Source organism: Elephantulus edwardii, unplaced genomic scaffold (genome assembly GCF_000299155.1).
Source record: "Elephantulus edwardii isolate Elephantulus edwardi_28Jun2011 unplaced genomic scaffold, EleEdw1.0 scaffold00079, whole genome shotgun sequence".
Taxonomy (NCBI): Eukaryota; Metazoa; Chordata; class Mammalia; order Macroscelidea; family Macroscelididae; genus Elephantulus; species Elephantulus edwardii.
Window position 1 is genome coordinate 12,095,882 of NW_006399829.1, and position 5,736 is coordinate 12,101,617.

Sequence of the window (5,736 nt, forward strand, 5' to 3'; positions counted from 1 at the left end):
CTACTTCCAAAATAGCTTGCCTCTGGAAAGCCTATGAACCTGGAGAAAGGATGAAAGTTATACAAGTGCTCAGGACTTTTGTTCGTAGAGTTGCTATGAGTCGTCTATGACTCGATGGATCTTAACAACAAACAACAACAACATACTTAGAGCAGGTTACCAGGAAGGACCAGTCCTTGGAGAAAAATATCATGTATAATAAAGTAGAGAGTCACTGAAAAAGAGGCAGACCTTGAACAAGGTGGGTTGATAAAACAGCTACAAGAACTGCCTCCAAAAAAAAAAAAAAAAAAGAACTGCCTCCAGTACAGTGTGAGGAACAAGGTGAGGAAGGAGCCGGACCATGATTTGTCCTTCTGCACAGAGAGTCACTGTGGGTCAGACCTGACTGAACAATGGCTAACAACTCACTGTATAGATCACTTACTTTAGAACTATTTCTTACGTTATTTAATCAAATATGGCAACAAATTCTTTTTTCAATTCCTCTCACTCCTTAAATCTAATTCCCTTGTCTCACTCTCCACAGAAACCGCCACTATGCTGAAGTTGATGTTAGTCCCTCCCAAGAAGTTAATCTTTTCTGTTGTAGCTTATACTAGTATGTGTTATATAAGAAATCTTTCTGCATAATTGTACTTTCATCGGGGCTTAAAAACTAAGTGTAACCATTTAGAAAATGGGAAATTAGCAGGTCATTAAAAACAAACACACACACAAATATTAAAGCAGGTGTCAGAAAAGTCCATCAATTTCTTCCTGGCAGCATGTCCTTGGAAAGGTCTTTGGAACTTTGTAAAATAGAGGCAGCATGCCACTCTGGACTTTTCATTGAGTGAGTGTGAAGCCTTGAAAAAAAAATTGAAAATAGAGTTCCATTTACATTACTTGTCCCTGTTGTGACTGTAGTGCCTTCTGGCATTTTCTGAATTTGTAAAATATCCAACTGTGGTAAACATTGCCCTTATCCACCACCTGAACTAAGATACCTTAGTGACTCATGTGGAAAATGAAAACACATCTTAGAATTGTGAATCAGAGCAAGCTTCATTTGTTCACATAAGCAGGTTTCCAGGGCTCCTGCCAGAGAAACAGTGTCCCAGGGGCTGAGAGGTAGGCTGAGATCGTGAATGAAGCACTGGAATCTTCCAGTGGAGGCTAGGAGAAAAGAGGGATCATCCACACCCCTTAATCATATTTGTGGTGTTTAAAGGTTTTCTGAAATAATAGGTCAGGATACAGGCTAAAAAAAACTGGTAGTTGAGATCAAGTTTGCTTGGAGGTGGATTTCCGTTTTTGCCATTCTCAACACTTACTTTTTGTCTTATGCCATTTCTCTTTCTGCCTTTTCATACCTCAGAAAACTACTCTGGAATTTCTCTCTATTTTACTTAATAAAATACACACACAGGACGGTATCTGTAGACCTTAAAAATGTGGCTATTATTAATAATGAATTGGTGAGAAAAAAGTAATAGAATATAAAATATTTTTATCATCCTCCCCATTTTAAGAATCAGTATACTAATAAGTAACCATGATGAGTAAGGTTGTATGTCAAGTTAGCAATCCGTGACTCTGTGTTTCATGGTTAAGTTATACTCACTCCCTTAGTGAAACCTGATATAATGTAATCAAGGGAGTTTCACTGGGAATGTGGCCCACATCTGACTTTACATGCCAAGTTCTTATTTATATAAACATTTGGCAAAGATTGCTTGCTTTTCGCTTCATCTGGACCCTGAGTTATTCTTTGGACTTGAACTCAATGCAAATTAACCATTTAGTAGTCTATTTTTGTGTGAACTTTGAATGGTTACTATCTTGGGCTGGAAAAGCAAAACCAGTGAGGGGTGTGTGTGTGTGTGTGTGTGTGTGTGTGTGTGAGAGAGAGAGAGAGAGAGAGAGAGGATGAGTGTGTGTGTATGAGAGATAATGAGTGTGTGAGTGTGTGTATATGTGTATATGTGTGTATGGAGAGAAAGAGAGGGAGAAAAAGAGAGACAGAGAGAACTTTCTCTCAAGGACATAGCTTATACCCACTATAGTAACCAGCCCAAGTTCGCATAAGTATAGACTAGTGATCAGTTGTCACTGAGCTGAGATAAATCATGGTGATCCCACATGTGTCAGAATAGAATCATATTCCATAGGGTTTTCAGTAACAGATTTTTCAAAAGCAGATCACCAGATCATTCTCCCAAAGTCCCTCTGAGGTGACAGGTGTCTTTAAATGTATATCTAGATCAAGAAGCTGTTGTCTGAATGGAGCAAGGGAACACTGCATGGTTCAAAGCCATGAAAGGTGTGCATCAGGGCTGTATCCTTTGCTGCATACCTATTCACTCTAAATGCTGAGCAAATCATCTGAGAATCTGGACTCTGTAAAGAAGAATGTGGCATCATGATTAGAGGAAGACTCATCAACAACCTGCATTTTGCAGGTAACACAAACTTACTTGCTGTAAGTAAGAAGGACTTGAAACACTTGCTGCAGAAGATCAAAGACTATAATCTTCAATATGGATTGATTGTCAACATCAAGAAAACAAAAAATTTTGTCACTAGGTTGGTAGGCATCGTCATAGATAGGGAAAGGATTGAAATTGTCAACTATTTCATCTTACCTAGATCCACAATCAACACCCCTTTCTTCAGCAGACAGGAGATAGGAGACATAATTGCATTAGGCAAGCCTGCTGTCAGAACTCTCCAAATTACTGAGGAGCAATAATGTCAGTTTGAAGACTAAGATGCACTTGACTAAGGCCCTGATCTTTTTAGTCATTTTCTATGTATCTGACAGTTGGACAATGAATACAGGTGACAGAAGAAGAATTGATGCCTTTGAGTTGTGGTGTTGGAGGATAGTATGGAATCTCCTATGGACTACCACAGAACAAACAATATATCTTGTATAAAGTGCAGCCAGAATGTTCCTTAGAGGAAGATTGCGAAGGTCCATCTCTCATACTGTGGACATGTTGCTAGGAGAGGCTATTCCTTGGACATCAAGTGGCAGGTCAGAGAAAGAGGTCTTCAGTGAGATGGGTTGACTTAGTGACTTCTGCAAGCAGTTCAAGTATGACACAGATGATGAGAATGGCATAGGACAGGATAGGGTTCACATTTTTTGTTTATAGATCCAATATAAGTTGTACTTGACAACACTTAACCTCACCAACAGTAACCTCAGCATTTGTACCACTTTGAGACTCGGTATCGACTGTATACAGAAGCCAAGTTTCCTATGATGTGTGTCCCCCTCCTTTAACACTTCTGATCTCATATGTCATGTTCTCTCTGAGATATTTAGACACAGCTGGGGCAGTAGCCAACCTGACTTTACCACAGAGAGCAATCAGTGCTAAGCTGGTGGCGGCGATGGTGGCAGAGTCAGATCTGAAGGGAAATCAGTGGATGATAAAGTCACAGAATGTGAGAATGTGAGCTCTCTAGGGGACAGGCCTGAAAGATAATCTTAAAAATACATAAATTAGGAAAAGTTACTTCATAAAAGACTTTACCCTTTACATCAGACATTCTTTGAAAACCATCAGCACTACCATCCACAGTAAGGCAAAGTCAGAAAGAAAGTCATTTGAGAAAAACTAAGTGGAAATTTGTTAAGACAAGGAGTCCTTCCTGATACCCTTGTGATTCTACCCCTTTTTTGTTTACCAGTGCTGTCATTTCTGAGTAATTACCCAAGATTGTCTCTCTAAACTCTCGTCTCTGAAGAAAGCCTTAGTGGAGGAGAGAACAGATGGAATAGGGACCTGCCCTTGCCCAAGTCCTGAGGTTACAATGACATTCTCTGACGTCAGAGCCTGGTCATAAACTTGTAAAGGAAGAGGAACCAAAATCAGCTGTGGCTTGTTTGAATCCAGGCTCCAGCAAGGAGCAAAGCCTGAGGAGAGAGAGGGGGGCCTCAAAGGCTCTTAAATTCATCCCAGGACTCCATGCTTGTTTTCTCCACACAGACACATAGCATGGACTAAAGAAACTCACTGCCTTGAGGCTATAAATCTTAGCAAGAGGAGATTCCTCATTTTTCTCTCACCGAACAGTTGGTGGATTAAAGAGACAGTATTTTGGCTACCAGCAAAATCCCACCAGAAGTCCTTAAATCACAAAGGCAGAAGAGAGATAACACCAGCAAGAGGAAAGTTTTATCTAGAGCCCCAAAAATGTGCTTGTGTGTTCTTTTTAACACAACTGCTGCTGAATTTTGACTCATTGTTATTGTTGTTGTGTGCTGTCAAGTTACCTGAGACTTATAGCAACCCTATGTACAAAAGCTCTATTTTGAACACTGCTTTATTTTGAGCCAATCTCATTGTCCCTGGCACACCTAATGACATTATCAGAGCTATTGAATCAATCCATCTCATACTGGGTCTTCCTCTTTTGCATTTTCCATCCACCCTTCCAAGCATGATGTCCTTGTCCAGGGACTGATCCCTCTTGGCCATGTCTCAACGTATGTGAGAAAGAGCTTCAAAATCCTAGCCTTCAAGGAGAAATTTAGTTTTACCCTCTCCAATACAGACCTATTTGTTCTCCCAGCAGTCCATGGTATGTTCAACACTCTTATCCAGCACCACAACTCAAAGGTATCAATTCTTCTTCTGTCATCTCTGATGCATAGCAAGTAATTGCTAAGACCATGGCCTAAATCAGCTGCACCGTAGTCTCCAGACTGACATCACTGATCTTTAGTACTCTGGAGAGGTCCCTGACAGTAGATTTACCCAATGCAATTCAATTTTTTATTTCCTCCCTGCTGGTGCCAACAATGTTGATTGTGGAGCCAAACAAGCTGAAATTGTTAACGATATCAATCTCTTCTCCATCTATTTTGGTGCAGCCAATTGACCCAGTTGTGAGACTATTATCTTGATGTTTAGCTTCAACCCCTATTAATGACTACAGTCCTTGACCTTCTGCATCAAACACTTCAGGTCCTCCTCAGTTTTAGCAAGCAAAGATGTATCATCTGCATAGTGAAGACTGTTGACGAGTCTTCTTCCAATTCTTTTTTTTTTTAAATAAACACTTTTAATACATGTGCTAAAATGGGGAGGAGAAGACTTACTTGCCTTTCCTGTGCCTTGATTTTCCTCATATAGAATTCCAGCTCCTTGCCGTCTAGTGCATAGCCATCTGTGTGGCCACACTGGCCTGGCCTGGAAGCACTACATGCAAGAAGCTTAACCTGTTGGAACTGCTCCTCTAGAAGACTGCTGATTTTTGCATTCTTTTTCCTTTCATCGTATTTTTTTTTTCTGAATTTTCTTTGATTGCTTTTTGTTTAAATCTCTTCCTCCTCAGGAGTCAGGTTGGTCAGGTTGGTTCCCTTCTCGTGACCCAGGGGTAGTGCATTAGTAGGACTCACCATGGGCAGTATCGTGTGCTGTCAATGAGCACGATGCAGTTCTTCACTAGGTTCTTGGTTCAGACCAGCTCATTGTTGGAGGCATTGTAGACAACATTCAGAGCTCTGGAGAAGTTCCCCACATCCAGTCTTAGGGTACGGAACTTCTTGTTGTCTCCTCTCACATGAACTGCGTATATATGGCGGGCGGGTTTGTGGGGGTGAGGAGGTGGGGACGTGGGCTGTAATCTTAGTATCTACAACAGCACGTCGCAGTCATACTTCCGCTTCTTGTGGTAGGGTTTTCTCTTGCTCCTGGTCTTGGGGCGCTTGTGCCAGTTGTCCCAGGAGATGCCCAT

At 41.0% G+C, this 5,736-nt stretch overlaps 2 pseudogenes; both read right to left on the reverse strand.

Moving 5' to 3' along the window:
• The window catches only part of LOC102859711, a 10,647-nt pseudogene extending 9,688 nt beyond the window's left edge, over positions 1-959 (reverse strand).
• Positions 960-1,047: 88 nt separating this feature from the next.
• LOC102860116 lies at positions 1,048-5,736 on the reverse strand (annotated as a pseudogene).